A 17,235-nucleotide genomic window follows, 5' to 3' on the forward strand; every position below is an offset into this window, starting at 1 on the left:
GTACTGCAGTAATAAAGTCCATTTGATTTTATGCTGGCTCAACAGTCTCCCAACTGCACTTGGTGTGTTGTTTGATAAATGAGGAAACTCAATGAAGTGTGAGTAGGTTTACTGGTGATTGATCAAATGATATCCAGTAAGTAAAAAGAAAAATGTGTTAATAGTGGGGAGAAGGACTTTGGGCTCAGAAAACAAAATGAGACTAAAACCGAGTAAACCCATCTAAGCTGGTTTTTTTTTCATGGTGACAGAAGCATTTATACCTATCCTGTCTGACAAATGTCTTAAGTCTACCTGAAATAAAGGTCTGTGCTAAAGCTTTATAGAAAAGAACTAAGAAGAGCGTGTGGGAGCTCAGCTCTCATGTAAAATAATTGACTTCAGCTCAGGGCAGAGTTCATAGTGCCTGTGAAGTATTTTGTATGAAAGTATTACCAGCCTTATAAAGTACTTCCAAGTAATATGAAGTTAGGTCCTAGTTCACTTTAATTCTTTGTAAGATTGAAAAGATATAAATGTTGGTGAAACTACCTGATATTTTTGAGCCCAACTTCATCATCATCATTATTTCTTCATGTCTGAACAAAACCAGCTGCATTTCTCTTTGCATCAATCCATGTTACTTGTTGTCCAGCAGTGGATGCTAGAGCCCTGCAGCTGATTCCTCCAGCACTCCTCTCTGCCACACAGAAGTGACCAGTCTGCATGTGGGTGTTCTGGCATTAGCCCAGATACCCCTTGTGGCAAACACACAGGAGGTATTTCACTTTTTAACATTTTATTTTCAAGTCAAGTAATTGTAGTATGCGCCTGATGCCTTCATCTGCTTCCATATAACTGCACAGCTCTAAATATAAAAGTTTTCTTGGTCATTCATATTTGAACTAATGTTACTATGTGCTGCTAAGTACAGGAGGGTGGACATCAGGGCTCACTTTACAATTTGAGAGGTTGAGAAAGCTCCAGTCCAGTTACAACTCAGTGGTCAGTATTTTGGTGCAGGAATTGATTAAGGGAACCACTGGAAACAGGGATAAGAAAGGGAGAACCCATGATCAATATATGTGGTTCACACACATTGCACCAGGCAATATTTGCACAGGACATGGGCTGCAGCATCTTCAGTAAATCAACAGTTATGCTGATATATGTCAAAAGAATACATAAATTAACTCAGAAGAGAGTATTTCACCAGTCAATCATGGAATGAAAAGGTGTGGTATATGATTTCATTGCATGCAGAAATAATTTTTTGGGGACTGAAGGGATGCCAACTCCTTATGAAATAAGACCATGCTCTAATGCTCCAGCCATTTTCTCCCACTCCACATCCCAGACATCAAACTGTTCTTCAGCAGCTGTAGTTGGTATTGATGCCAAGCCAGTACTGAAATGTGACAAAATATGGGAATTACCCCAAGCCAGAGTTCTTATTCTTGAGCCATGAGGTCCTTTTGATATGTTTGGCTGCCAAAAAAGATTGGAAAATTAGGGTATTTTTAATAGTTTTATCGAGGGAGTTCTGCCATGTGAAATCTATTCATTACACCAGCATACACTGGGGTCAGAAAAAACTGTGTTACAGGTTAGATAAGATACTCAGGGATGGCAGGCTCCTTTGGTTTTTTGGGTTAAGGCAGCATGATATATTCACAGTAAAGTAGATATTATTTACAAAAAATTTTACCAGACAGATACTAAAAAGACTTTGTTTCAAATACAGCTCTACTGTCTAGAGCCAATCACTGGCAATGTGAAACCACACATAGAACAGAATAATGACTTTAATGTTAGTAGGCAACAAAACAGGTTAAAATCTATGTAATGCCATATTTATTGTTTAAAAAGTATCATTGGGTTCAGTGCAAAGGTTACTGAGATATGTTTTGGCAAATATTCTCCAAATAGATACTTGAGATTTTTTAGTACATTTGTGCATGTCTAGAGACATGGGATGAATTTTAGCTTATTTTTCCCAGGGCTGCTGATTCAAAGATTCTGAAGCAGAATGAACAGAAGTACAGCATGGTATGAATTTTCAGGGCTATTTTTCAATCTCATTCTTTCAATTTTGACTTTTTTGTCTCGATATTTAGAAACTGCTGTTCTTGGGTCCTTCCTTAGATTGCCAACATTATTTTTCACCTTTTGATTTGTGTTGCACAGAAAGTTTTATAAGACTTATACTACTGTTTTCCCTTGCCATAAAACCTTGGAGTCACAAGGAAAATTTTGTCCCTTAGATAGATTCATTTTCCTTCAAGTTTTCATGCAGCTATGAAAAAGCAGCACTTAAAGGAGTTATAAGACAGGCCCAGAGGAAACCTACAGCATATAAAAGAATAGAAGTTCCAAGTGAAAGACACTAAAATTCATTTCTTTCTCAGCTGCTCTCAGAGCAGGACTCAAGCTGAAGGGGGGATATGACTACTAAGGCTCAAGTCAGCCAAAGGAGTGGGTTAAAGCAGCTCCAGGGTTCTTGAGCTGTTCCCTGGAGGTTGTCATTATGCCTTGTTGCCATCTAGGGATCACCAGAGTGCATACCCAGGGGCATGCCCCAACACATGCAGGGCCTGGAAAAACATGGCTGGATTTTGTGTGTATTAATTTCAAGGATTACACAGACTGCAGTCACATCTGTGATTCTCCCTCCTACTCTTGCACTATATGAAGAAGAAGATGGGACCAAGACTGGCCCAAAAATATGTTGTCAGTTTAGGGAACATAAGTTACCATTCAGGAGTGGTAATCTCTGTACTCAAGAACAAATGAGAATCCTTCAGAGTTCAAATGAAATAGGACACTCGTATTTATTTCCCTCTCTGTAACTCGAAGCTCTGAGCATAACATTATCCCACACTTCAGGACTGCTGACCCACCAAAGAGAGTTTTAAAATTCTAGAAGGCTGTAAGTTTTATCTTTTCAACAGAAGAGAAAGACAAAAAAGTACAGGCAGAATGTTGTAAATGGTAAAAAACAGAAAAATCTTATGGGGAAAGCACAGAGGAAATGCAGTGCCTGTGGAGCAGGGAGAAAAAGAGCAGCGAAGGTCATGACAGGAAAAGTAAAATAAAGAGTCATGCAAAAGATGAAAAGAATAGCAAAGCTTCATACAAGAGCATGCAGGGCACACAGGAGTCCTGAGAGGGACTAACACAAAGAGTCTGGCTGGCAACAGAAGGATGTGAAGCACTGTTGGAGAGATAAGGGACATCTTTATCATGTGGAGGAAAAAGTACCATGGAGCCTGGGTATCTCTGGCATGGGAAAAGGTCTGGAAGATTTCTGAGATAAATAAATATGAAACTTGGCTGAGTGAGGACTGGAGAGATGTAATCAGTGCTCTGCATGTGCACTGAGCATATTGAAGCAGGCAAACCTAAAGAAACTTTGCTAGGGTAGAGTCAGGAACAGGATCCCAGTAAAAGTAATCCAGGATTTAAAACAATGGATGAACCAGCCTGAAGAGCAAGTGTGGTTTATGGCAAGGCACAAAGCCAGCAAGTAAAGGAGTCCCTAGTATAAAGCACAGCAATGGAGCATGCCATAAAATCACAGACCAGCCCAGGTCAGAAGGATCATCAAAAGATCATCTGAGAAAGGGAAAAGGAAATGGGAGTCTAGGTCAGATTACCCAGCACCCTGCCCAGTCACATCTTGAGAACCTCCACTGACAAGGACTCTACATCTTAAAAACCATCAGTGGTGGGGACTCTACCACACCCCTGGAGAGGCTGATCCAGTGAATGTTTGTTCTCAGTGTAAAAAAATTCTTTCTATCATGATGAAACCTCTCCTGATGCAACTTCTTCCTGAAGCCCCTCATCTTCTCCATGTGGCTTCTTGTGAATTGAGAACATCCATCCTCCTCTCTTTAAATACTGGAATATTGTGATGAGGTGCCACTCAGCCTTCTCTTCTCCAGGGAGAAAAAATCAGACTCCTCTTTCCTTATAGGACAGTCTCTCCAGCTCTCTGATCACCTTTGTGGCCCTCCTTTGAACCTGCTCCAGTCTGTCCTTGTGTTTCTTGAACTGTGGTGACCAGAGCTGGGCACTGTACCCCAGGTGTGGCCCAACAAGCCCTGTGTAGAATGAGATTCTCACATCTCTTCTATCTCTGCCAATACCATCCCTGCAGGGGCAGCCCAGGATTCAGTTTGCTTTTCTTGCTGCAGTGGTGCACTGCTCACTCAGGTCAGGTTAGACAGATCTACCAAGGAGCAGAAATAACAAATTGGGAGTGTGTCATAGCCCAGACGTACACTGAAGCACAGATATTGCCCAGTGTTGGCTTGGGGACTGTTGGGTTTGGCTGTCTGTCTCTGCCCGGACACGGGTAGGGTGGTTCTTGGGTGGCACACGTTTCAAAGGACGAGTCTGGACTCTTCAGCTTTTCGATCTTCAGATTGTTTATTATTTCTTATCTACAGAATTTTCTGTCTGCCCAACAGAGGTCTGACCTGCAAGGCAGCCAAGGGCACTCGTGACCACCCACAGGGCGGTCATGTCTTTTTATACTAAAATCTACGTACATGATATTTACTTTTATTTTCCAATACTTTTCACCCATGTTGGCAAGTACACCTTCACCATAAACCAATCCCCAAGTGCCAACATCACCACAGGAGATGGAAGACAAGAAGAAGAAAGAAGAAGGACGAGACACGCCCTGATCCCTCCATCTTGTCTCCATAACCCCCCTGTACCAAAACCTTAAAGTTTATGTTTCACCCTATAAATGTGTCCCTTTTACACCCTCCACTCTAAAGTGATTCACAAGTCCTCAAACTGCTGTCACCTCTGTGGATGGATCAAAATCAAGCCACCAAGCACTCTTGGCAACATTCCAGGATTTCCAAGACCCCCAAGGGTTCTCCTGGCATCTCTGGACATTGGGAACAATGGGGGGGGGACCACAGGGGACCATGTTGAGTAACTGGACACTTCCTTGCTGGTGGGGCTGGCTGGGCCCTCAGGCACTGGAGGGACACTGCAGCTGCTCTCTGACAGGTTCTGCCTGGCCAGAGCCAAAGTGCTCAGGTGCATGACTCTCCATGGTCTGTATCTCAGGGTAGCTCAGGTCTCATCTGTCAAAGGTTCATTTCCAGTAAGAACCTACACACTGCAAATGACAAAAATAGGAATGTTTTGAATACAAGAAGTTTCGGTTCCTACTGAACATGTACCGGAATTGGCACCTTCTGCTGACAGTCAGCACCTTGTCGTTTGCTTCCCTTAAAAAAATCCAATCACCAAGAACTAAATACAGCTGCCAATAACTTTATTAATGACTGACACTAATGCAGAAATTTTCAAACTGAACTACTCTTCCAGGTTTCAACAGTTTTCCATCACAACTAATCTGACTCTGTTTTCAGCAAAGGCACATTCTTAAAAATACACATTTTGACTCTCAGAAATAAACCAAATATAAGCTAAATAATTTTAGGGAAGCAAAATCAGGAGGAATGTTAATGAATATTTATAAGGTAAAAGCTAAAGTTCTGTTACCACAAAATATATCCCATGCTAGTTTTAAAAATTAAGAGGAAACTGAGATGAAATAAGCAGCTATGAGAATAAAGGAAGTATTTATACACTGTTTAATTTTCCTTTTCCCTATTTGTGGACTGAGACACCTTTTTTCAGCTGGCCTCTGTGGTTAAGACAAAACAAAAGGCTTTTTTTTAATCTTATACCATACTGCAAAGCACATTTCTATGAGGTTTAATGATCTCTGTTGCAAGGGTAGCTCACCACTTGCAGATGTGCCATTTACAAACCACTGGGAAACATTCACATTAAGATTTTTGTGTGGCAGCCTGAGCCTTGGATGCTGTGTGTATTCTCCATCTTTGCTCAGACCAAGAGGGCTCTGGCAATGCTTCATGGAAATTTACTGTGTAAATAAGATGTTGTGATCCAGCTGGCAGTACCTGTACTAGATCTAGCTTGTAGGATATTTCCTTTTGGTCCAATATTTCTTCTTTGTGGAAATTACAGAGGATTTTTATAGGCAGAAGAGAAAGGCTCTTCCAGCCCCTTGCTAAGAGATCCTGCTACCACTGGTCCCTGTGAGTGGAAGGAGCAGGGCAAGGAGCACATTCCTTACTGTACATGAGCAGCACAGGAATGGAGGTTATTGCTGCCTCTGCAGCACATTCAGGGAGGGTAAAATCACAGCCAGGGTAAGATGAGATATGCAAGGCTCTACATGAAAAGGCAGCTTGGTAACTTCACTAATGTGTACTTTCTCTTGCTTGATTGCATTTCTAACCAACAAGCAAATTAAGTTTGGTCAGCTTAGCCTTCAGAGCATTTTCTAACATTAAGAAAAAGATTAATAATAAACACATTGTTTAAACTTAAAATAGGGAAATTGCCAGTAAATTCATACTGTAAGTCAGAATCTCTAGAGGACCAACAAGAATCTTAAAAAGCAAAGAATATTTGATCAGCAAAATTAGGATACAATAAAGAATTTTAAAATAATTAGGTAAAAAATAGGTCACAAGTCTAGTATTTGTCCCTGAGTGGTTTGAAATATTACAGCTGATAATAATAATGCAGAAGAGCAGACCTGTCAAATAGGCAGTTTTATCTTTGAGAATATGATGGATGCTGTAATAATACCAGAGAATGTATTTGAACCACTTTGCTTTCCAACAGCAATTAATAATGGCATGAAAAAACAGCCACTGTATTCTAATATCTTAAAATGATTAATGCCTTATCATTTGCATCCTGGAATTTCAGATGAGATGACCAATTAATGCCTTGAGCTTGCTGACCAGATTTTATGTTGCCTGATTTTAGCTCCTCAGTAAAAGGTGCACAAACTGAAACAAAATTATATATAAGAAGGCTAAACTTACTTAAAAACTAGGAGGAGAAATTAAAGCTGTTATGACTGCAGTTCATAGTCTTTCTGGATCTGGAATTGTAAAGGACTTTGATTCAGACATCTCAGACCTACATATCCCCAAATCTGTATGCAAATACAGGATTTTCTTAAATTCCCCTTGATATCCTCCTTCCAAAGCTCATCAAGCTTTTGCTGACTAAACTGGCTTCCATTCACTATGTCACTAGCATCAGAACATTTCAGAAAAGAAAACTGAATTGTGACAGCGCTGCCTTTGCCACACAGATGGTGCATTTGTTTGCAGCAGCAGTAAAAGTGAACACCAAGGGTGACTCTGAACAGCTCTGAGATGTTTTCAACAGTGGCCCTTTATTCTAAATGACAAATGTGAATTCAGAAAAGGACAGATAAAATCTGCTGAACACATAAACCAGTCAGCAGGCAAGTCAGCGGAACACAGATGGACTGCAGCCATTATTCACCTCATCTGAATCCACGGCGCTGCAGCTGGAATTTCCTAGGTACAATAAATCATATGGGAAAATGGTCTCCAATAGTAGCTCATCTTATAAAATCCATGAGACTCCCTTAATTATCAGTAGGTGGAAGTATGAGAAAAGAGCAGAGTGCACCAGTAAAGCAGAAGCACCAATTGCTCATTCCCTTGTTTTGGCACAGCACACCTTAAACAATCCAACAGCAGCAACAGGTCTGTCCTGCAGAATGGGAGAAGGGCTCTTGCAAGGACCACTGCAGGCACAAAAGAGGAGGGAAAGCAAGTGAAAAAGATGTTTTTACAGTTAATTGTGCTTGCAAACAGAGCACTGAGTACTTATTCAGGATCAGTTTTAACACATTGATGAGGATCCAGCACTTGGATTAAAAAAGCACGGAATACCTTTCCACATAAAATTTCAGGATCTGGACCAAAGCTTATATGGCTGTTTCAAATATCAGCACATAACAGGGACAGTACACAGAACAATACCAATCGAGTAGCTGGCTAAGTTAAAGGAAAGCTTTCATAGTGGGCTTTTCTTTTTTTCTAGATTTTTTTCCTGACTTTATTCTGAAATCACACCCAGTATTTCCCCATCAGCTTCAACCAATTAGATAACTAAAAGAGGAGACGTTTTCAAAATGTATGTGTGCCAACATGGGGTGGCTAAATTTTTTTTTAATAACCATGTTGGACTTGTCATATGGACATAGCTTTAATTCTGAAAGGACAGCATCTTTTGAGTCCCATAGCAATTCAACAGAAGATACATTCCAGAAGATACATTCTAAAACTAAGGAAGATTGTTCATTCATAAAAATATGTAGATTATGACCTGACCAGTCTATGCAGGGGATCTGATTAGGTACTTTAGGACCATCAACAAATATACAACACAAAAAACAGGAAGGGGAGAAAAACTATACTCCAAGATGTGTGGCATACCTTGGCAGCCAACAGCTACAGATGTTCTCGAGGTTTATTTCTGGTTTTTATTTTCAGAAGACCTACACACATTTTTATAATAAATTGCTTTTCCATTTAAATTGACTTTATTCTTTTTCCACATCTTTTGCCACCAAGCATCATCCTCAAACCATGAGATCTGCCACTGGCAGGACTTGTGATGTGAGAAGAGTGAAAGACACACCAACCTGTGACAACACTGGCCTTTAAATCCTCTTGGTCCAGTCATAAAGCATTTGAAGAGAGAGTCCCAGTACAAGGACATGAAGTCAGCAGTACAAGTTCAGTGTCTGAAGCAAATGAAAACACTGCTTAAGGTAAGAGTAACATGGAAAGGAATCCTTACTGATGCTCACAGTGCTACAGAGTTTGAATGAGAAGAAAGCAGCTGTGAACGAGTTATTGATAAAAGGTAATTTAGATGGGCTTTTTAAGGTGGGCCCAAGTAGAGCAGTCCATGTATCTGTGCAGGGGCAAAAGTTAAATCCTGAGAGCAATGTTAAGTTAATTGAGAGAAGCAGGGAGATGATACAACTGAAAAGAGACTACTGCAAAGGATACAGATATTAATGGGAGGGTTTGCTGAACAAGGGGTATCTGTAAGGCTGCAGGAAAGCCAATAAAATGTTGCGATATGCTTAAAAAATAGAAGGAGTTTCTTTAGTACTGGCAAGTAGAGTCATTGCTGTTGGCATATTGTGCTTATCTCTGATGTGCATGGAATATTGAGCATGAAGATTACTGGTAAACTAGAGAAGTACTAAAATCACATAACATCCCTAACAAAGAGTAACATTTTGTGAGTCTTATATACTCAAACAACACCTGGACTTGCACAGAGAAATGGAAAGAGGAGGTTTAATATGTAACAGAGTGTGTGATTTAAAGTGAATTAAGTAATCACTGTAGCAATTTAGTAAAGATTTTGTGGAATTTTTTTACCACTATGCATTTTTCGTCAAGACTGCATGCTTTTTAAAAAATATCTGACCTGGGTCAAGCAAGAATTAAGCTAGGGGAGCCTGTGTCCTCCTTTATAATGCAGTCAGGCACCAATAATCCATTCTTATGCTATAATTTATGAATTTTCCAAATTACAGCAAATAGCTTTTTTCATTCTTCAAGAGCAGTTATGCAGCTATGTGAACATTATCTATTGAATAAAAATGCAAACTATTTATGCATTTGGTGATCTTTCAACCAAAAACATTCAATGCCACTTTTATGAAAGAAAACAAATGATCATTTACATATGAGTTGCAAAAGCCCTTTGATAACCTCCATCTCTTGCTATCTATCTAATGATTTACTGAACACAACTGGTAATTCCCTTCCTAAAGACATCAAGAAAATATTGTCAAAAGGAGATCAGTGTAATTTGTTTATTACAAGTGTAGAGATAGAGAACTACTTGGAAAATATGGCAATAGAGTTAAATCTTTATGGGCAAGATAAAGATCAATGCAAATGAAAGATAAAGAATAATAAAGCAATTATACTGCAAGCAGAATGTAAAAAGTAGTTTCTCTAATTTCAGTAAGGAGCTGTTATTTGAGTGCTATGAGGTTTTAGCCACTTTTTTTTTTGTGTGTGTGTTAGTCTAAATCCTAAAATGTAGCTAGTTTTTTTCTTTGCTCCTTTACAGATATTCTATTTCTCTGTTTTTGAGCAAAATCTCAAGGCAAACATTCACACCAAGCAGTGGACAAAGCAGGGCAGAATGGGTGGTAGTGCTCTTTTCAGTTACTCTGAACTGTAAGAATTCTGGGGTTATTCTTAAAGCCTGACAACATATGGTTCAACTTTTCTTGGAACACTCATCCAGATTTAAAAGAAACAGTCACAACGTGTATTTCAATCCCTATGTCAATTCTTAACATTTAGCACTTGATACACACTGTTTTCAGTTAAAACTGATGATGAGATCCAACATGAGAGAAAATGACCGTGGCTTAAACACTTACCACACATCAGCTTATCTACAGAACTAGTAACCTTCAAATCTGAAGGAACTGGGACAGTTGCAGTTCAGTTCAGCCTGTAACAAAAGAATCCAGCCAAATTCTTTCACATTTGCCACACCACAATAATTCCACAGACGTTCATCAAAGCTTTGCTTATTTGAGGTTATTTACTGTGCAGTGTTTAACCCCAAGTTGTAGCACAACTAGCCAACAGACTTAAGAGTCTCATAGTAAATGCAAAGTTATCTAAGGTGGTTTGTGCAGAAGAAGTACAAAGAATTAAAAAATATGTGCCTGCTACTACTGCAAATGTGGAAAATAAAGAAAAAATGTAAAAATGTTTAATAACCTACAGTAACATAGTAGAGGGTGTCCTGAGAGGGCTCCGAGCCTACAGACCATACTCCCCCTCCAAAGCATGATTTGCTGTCCTGGCTGTAGCTATGCCCTAAAGCAGAGTCCTTCCTGCCCCTCCACCGTGCATCTGGCAGACCTGTGCTGGTGTCAGACATTCAGTAACCCATGGGGCACTGCTGGCAGATGAAGATCTCTCCAAAAACAAGTGATGGAAGAAACAACCTTCCCAATGTGAAAGGTCAGCTTGGTCCCAGCCTTCCTATGTGCTTACCCACTCATATTAACAACTTTGAGGGGACCCTTTAGTAATCAGGTGTCCACACACTAAACACTACCATCAGGAGAAGGACTTAAGAATTCACTAAGTACAATCTAGGAGGAAGGTGCAGACAATCAACACAGAGTCCCCAAACTCATAGTTAAGAAAAACACTTATTTTTTCCTAAAAAACTGTGCTACATCTCTTCAGGCCCATACAATATGAACTACTGTCTACTTTTTTCCCTAGGGCTTGTTTACTGCTGGCAGGCCTGGTTTATGATTTTTCTACCATGCCTTTTGGATCCTTTCTTTGCCTCCTCTGTCTCAAACATAAGCTTTGTGTCTGTATTTTCAATGCTTTCAATAGCCTACTTCCTCCTTATCTATTTTCTGTCATTATACAAAGATTAATGCCAATTTGATTAGGTTTCTGTAGTTCACCTGCTGCTTTTTCAAGCAGCTTTGTGCTTTCTTCCATGCTGTCCCTCTTGCTGGAAGTTTCTTTCAACAGCCACAAAACCTGATTAATTTTCTTCAGCAAATCCCACCTTATGTCTTCTTCACCATGAAGTACACATAGAAACAAGAGTTGGAGTGATGGTGTGTTGCAAACTGTGCCTTCCCCGCTGATCAATACAGTCTCATTGTTTCCCTCATCTGCCCATAGCCATCTGCTGTCTTTTGTCTTATACTTTGGAGTTCTTCAGGCAGGAATTATCTTTTTGCCCTATATTCCTATACAATATAACATTATAATCACAGTTCAGGATTAAGGCTGCTAGATAACACGATGATACAAACAAATTATACCAGCGGAAAATTTGCCCCAAGTTCTCTGCAGGTTTTTTTGGGTGGGGTTTTTTTTGATGTTTTTTGTTTGTTTGTTTGTTTTGGTGTGGTTTTTTGTTTTGTTTTGTTTTGTTTTAAATCTAAGACTTAGAAACATGAGGTGGTTCAGGAAAAACATCACCGATTCCACTGTTTTTTCAATGCTTCTGACAAAGGTTTAGAATAGCAGTAGGTGAGAATATTAATTCAAGTCTTTTAATATAGGGCTGGATCGGGCTCGGCAGGTCTGACAGCCTGTCTCCATTGTAACTCCTCCTAAAGGCAGGAAAAGGATTCTCACGGGAAATGAATCAGCCCTGCGGAGCCCACGAGGCAGCGTGCAAGAGGAGTTGTGCTACTGCCTGGCAAGATTGGTGGCTCAGATATGGGACCACATAGTGACATTTTCATCATAATCCCTAATAGAAATACGCTATTTCTTCCTGTTTATTTTTATTTTAGGGTGAATTTCGCAAAAGTTAAAAGGCTGCAACACTAAACGGGGTCATAATAAGAGAAAATCCAAGATTATTTCCACAGAGATCATGATTCAGGGAGACTGCTGTGAACCACAAATGCAAAATGATAAATATTACAAAGCGTGTATTCATGTGCAAGAGGCCTAAATTTCAGTTTCTGCTGAGAATCCTCATTCCAGGGGCTTCTTGGTGCCTACATGCTCGCTTACGAGACTGTGATATGCGAGGGGGATTATTTTATCTTGCACTGAACAGGGAAGGTGTCAGAATTTGCCCGACGTTTCAGAGCCCAGCTCCAGCAGGCACTACCTGACTCAGCTCACAAACTGGAGCCACAGCATCAAATTTCCCAACCCACTTAATTTGAAAGCCTGCCAAGATAGGTGAAAGACCTTATAAATATGTAAAGCAGGAAGTTCAAATTACACAGTGATGTAAATTCCCAGTGATTGATGCCCTTTTAAAAACAATAAAAATCCTCGAGAAACTACAATGTTGGTGAATGTGCTTCCCTCCCGATGTTGTCTGGCGGTGCCGTGCGGAGTTTGGCTGATGTATTGTACTTTTCGTGCGGATTTTATTTTGGATTTCTACCACTTCCTGGAGGCCAGGGGGAGGCACAGTGGGAGGAACCAAAAAACTCGGTGCCACAGCCATTTTGTTTGTGGGCAGCATGGTAGAATTCTGTCAGTCAGTATAAGGAGGGGTTTTTAAAACAGTATTTATGGAAAAACTATTCCTGCCGTAACGGATGTATCTGTTGAATTTAGTGTTAATTTAGTCCTTTCGTAAGGTAGGTATTTATAATTGTAAGTAAATCGAGTATTTGTTGGGATTCAAGGCTGCCCACTTTCCAGGAATCATGGATTTTGTTTCAGGCATGACTGGCTCTTTCGGATGCTGCGAGGCTGCCGGAGCCCGGCGGGCGGGGGTGCGGGGGTGCCGCGGGGGGAGGCCGAGGGATGCGCCGGGCGGCACAAACTTGCTGCGGGCTTCGGAGTGGGGGCGGGGGCGGGGGGAGGGACGGAGGGAAAACGGCGAAGTCTCGGAATTATTTTGTCCAACTGTCTTTCTTTATTAATTCTCAAGAGGCAGCTGCTCTCTCCGAGGGGAGGATGAGGCGTGGGGTTGCGCGGGGCGAGCCGTAGTTTTGCAGTGTCACCGAAAACCAGCGCTAGACTTTGGTCCTGTGTGCTCCAGAGGCGGGTGTAAAATGGCACACTGCATTTTTCCAGGCGGCGGCGGCGGGGGGAGCGGGGAGCGGGCGGGGGCGCCGCTGCCCGCGGAGCCCATCGAGCCAACGCCAGCCCCGGCAAAGTTGTGACCCCGGCGGCACCGGGTCCCCCGCCCCGGCTGCGGCCGCCCGCCGGCATCGCCCGCCGACCCTCGGGAAGCCGCCTCCTTCCTCGCCCGGCGATCCTGGCGGGGTGACGGGGAGGGGGAGGAAAGAAGAGAGGGAGGAGGGAAGAAAAAAAAAAAAAAAGGAAAGAAAAGAAAAGTCTCACTTTCTGCATTTGCGAAATATTTTAAGGATGTTCGGGAAGCCCTTTGCAGCATGGAGGTGGCTGGTTGTAGGAGAGCGAGTATGCAGTCCATATTGTTACAGCCCTTTTGCAAGGGCTGCCTTCTTCGAAGGTAAGTTTGTGGTTTTAACCAAAAATATTCTTTTCTGCGGGTTTTTGGCGTGTATTAGTGCTGTGGAGGATTTTCGTTGTGTTGATGAACAAAACGTAGTCTTGTATTTTTCATAGCTTTGATCTCATGTGAATCCCACCCAACGGTGTCTCCTTAATAGCGACAATTACTGAAGTCAGTTTTGTTTCCTCTTTAAAATTTTATACACGCGAAGATTAAAAACAATTTAACTTCAGTTTAGGGGTATAAGAACTCAAATATTTTCCAGATGGACTTGGGTTTTTTTTTTTTTTTTTCGTTCTGGCTTTTTGTTGGGGCGGGGGGGCAAGGGGAATTCTTTACCGAGTAATAAACGGATCCAGGAGCAAATATGTGACTGTCTATATAAATATAATGCAGCTCTCGTGTATAAAGAAACATATTGTGTTGCTACTGTATGGTCTGGTGGTAGCTAAAAGAGTTTACAATGCCATTTGTGATGGCTCTTGATGGATTACTTTGGTCTAAAGTAAGGGGGAAAACTGCCCTTGGTATGGTGAAGGTGGAGATGGACATAAGAGGGTTTATATTAAGTTATGTCTCTAATTAAACAGTGACCTTTTTATTAACAAATTCCACCTCTTGTGATAATTAGCTTAAAGCATTAGTTATATAAAGGTTCTTATTTCCCCACACTTCACTTAGATGTCTTGGTGTTGGGTTGTTTGTTCTTTTTTTTGGGGGGGGGGGGGGGGCGGGGGGAGGGAGGGGGTTGAGTGGTTTGTTTGGTCTTTTCCTTCCAAGAAGGTACATTTGGGAGACATTTTGTAAATTTTGGCATTTTTCTAGGCGCTTTCTTTTTTTTTTCTTTTTTTTTTTTTTTTTTTTCACCCGGTGAGAGATCTTTTTTGTTTTGCATTGCTCTGTGCTGGTGGCGCTGTGGGGCTCCGAAACAATTCGTGTCCCTGGCTCTAAAGGGGGAGGGGGCCGGAGGGAGAAAGGTGGGGCACGGGTTGATCTATTGTATCTTTTCCTTTTCTCTGTATCAAAAGTAACCGCAAATTAGTTAGAATGACGATGAAATTGTATCTCTAGAAAATTGTAGTGTCGCATGAACTATGGCCCGGCAGAGGCATGACCTCACCCTTTCGCTAGTTTGTGTAATGAAGCAGATCCTTAATTTTTTTTTCAATCCTGTGCCTAGGGTCCAGTTTTCCTCAGTGATGAGATTTTCGGCCCCACCCCCAAAATGATTTTACAGTGGCTGCAGATGAAAGATTTGAAAATTGTTTTTTGCAGCCAATATGGAAGGCTTTGGCACACACTTATTGTGCAACTAGTCCATTGTTTGCTTGTTGTGAAGTTAAAGGTTCCATCCACGGCTGGTTGTCAAGCCCTAAGGTCCCCCTCGCTCTCGTGCTTGCATATGCAATTCTCCTGATGAGGTCTGTAGGAGTTTGGGTTGGGTATGAAGGTGGGGTTGAAAAGAAGAGAAAACCTTATGTAGTCCTTCAGATTGTAAGAGGATTCACCTGAGGTGGGTGGGTTCTTTCCTGTTGCTAAGTGGAGCATGCATTTTACATGTCTTTATACATAGATACATGTTAATGTGTGTTGTTCTCTTTTGTTACAACCTACAGATCACCTCGGTTTTAAGTGCAAAAGGATTAGAAGGCTTTCTGCTAACATCCATATTAGGTGTAAGAAAACAGAAGTGATTAATATTCTAAGATGGGTGGGAAGACATAGTCAAGCCCATGATCAGAGCATATATTGGAAACTCAACAGGTTCAGGAACAAATTTGACATTAAATTTAACACATTTTTAAGGAATCTATGTGCCTGTTATTTTGGAGTGATAAAAGCTGATAATTTTAGAGGCCTTTGCATCTATTTTACATTTCAATGTCTTCAGTATTTTCAAAGAATAAATTTGACAAATACTAGGCAGTTTGAAACAGTCTCTAAAAACTTCTTGTGAATGTTTAAATCTTCAATAATGCATTTAGATATCGGTTCAAAGAGTTTGCTCATTAAGTTAATTAGTTTTATGGAAACAGATATAAAACTTCAGTAGATCTCCGTAATGGTCTCTTATTCATTATCCTTTTTTAAAAGAAGGTAAATTTTGCTTCAGTCTTAGGTAAAATACATCTTGCAACCTCCTACCAGTAACAAATGTATATCCAAGAGAGCAGCCAGCTTTTATCATCTCTGCTCTGTCAGACAAGATCTTCTTTTATGGATTCTTGGCTGGAGCAGAGACCTGGTGGCCTATGACAGTGCAGGATGACCATTACTTCTTTGGTGTCCTGGTACAACTCTTAGACTTGAGGAAAAATAGCAAGACATAAACCCCCTTAGAAAGTGTGGATTTTGGCCATTCTCCATTTCCATTTCTGAGACCTGATCACTAGGACATAAGGTTGGCATTTTGGGCACAGTTTATGCCAATAGAAGTAGTGCCAGTTGTTGAGTTCATTACAATATTTATCAATCTTAGAGAATCACTGGGTTCTTAAATTCTGATGCAACTTTTCTTTTTTGACATCATTTAGACCAATACTCAGTGTGCTCATCCATGGACAACAGTACTGAACAAATGATAAACTGAGGTGCTTACTGAAGGTATTTTAATGCTTTTATCATCCTGCACCATGAAAGTTATGATTTCTTGTGGCTGCACCCTGTGCATGCAGGCCATGAACTGATTGTTGTGATCTTGCTGCTCAGTCGCTTCGAGCTCAGTGAAGTCAGCAAGAACATGAAATCTGAATGGAAACTTGCTTCACACTTTCTCCCCTCTCTCCCATTCAACTGAGGCTACTCTTTAACTTTGGTTGTGGTTTTGCAACTTTGAAGCTGTATCTGATGAAAGTGTCTGGTTTACTCCCATCAAATCGTAAGGTGAGAAGAGTAAAGTGCTGATCTGTAATTCAGTGGTTCTCACACTTATCTCCTCCTTTCTTTTTGAGCCATTGTGTTGCCAATAAGGAGTAAGAAGTGTTTAAGATTGTGCATCCTCTCAAAGCTAGCAACTAATTTACCTCCTGAATCTTCTGCAGAAATGCCTGGAAGAGTAATTTCTGTGGGGTAGTTCAATCTTTATTGTGTTCTCTCCACATGCTCCTTCTGAAATACCAGTATGTGGAATTCCAGGACCTCAAGCAGCATAAGAACTTTTTTTTGTTTGTTTTTAAATTTTATTTTGGCAGGTTTCTTAATTTTCTCCCTTATATATACCTCCATTTCTAAGATGCCAAAACTAATGTATTTTTCACCTAGTACAGTTTCCCTTTTACCTATAAAGTCTATATAGAGTCCAGACACCCTTGAAAGATATTTGGGTCTCTTGGTTTAAAACTATTTGAAGTATGGGATCGTACTATAAACCAATCT

General features: G+C 40.7%; 1 protein-coding gene across 2 annotated transcripts in view; it reads left to right on the top strand.

Moving 5' to 3' along the window:
• The first annotated feature begins 12,879 nt into the window (after positions 1–12,879).
• Positions 12,880–17,235, top strand: part of EPC1 (enhancer of polycomb homolog 1) — a 64,945-nt gene continuing 60,589 nt past the window's right edge. Inside the window, exons 1-2 of one of the 2 annotated variants that reach the window (XM_071428696.1) lie at positions 12,880–13,015; positions 13,754–13,857. The gene's annotated coding sequence lies outside the window, so the exon portion shown is untranslated. Of the gene's footprint in view, positions 13,016–13,640; positions 13,858–17,235 lie in introns of those variants that run through there. The other variant, XM_071428695.1, reaches the window with a different exon arrangement.

The sequence above is a fragment of the Agelaius tricolor genome, unplaced genomic scaffold, assembly GCF_023055355.1.
Source record: "Agelaius tricolor isolate 1412-34295 unplaced genomic scaffold, bAgeTri1.0.p SCAF_6, whole genome shotgun sequence".
Taxonomy (NCBI): Eukaryota; Metazoa; Chordata; class Aves; order Passeriformes; family Icteridae; genus Agelaius; species Agelaius tricolor.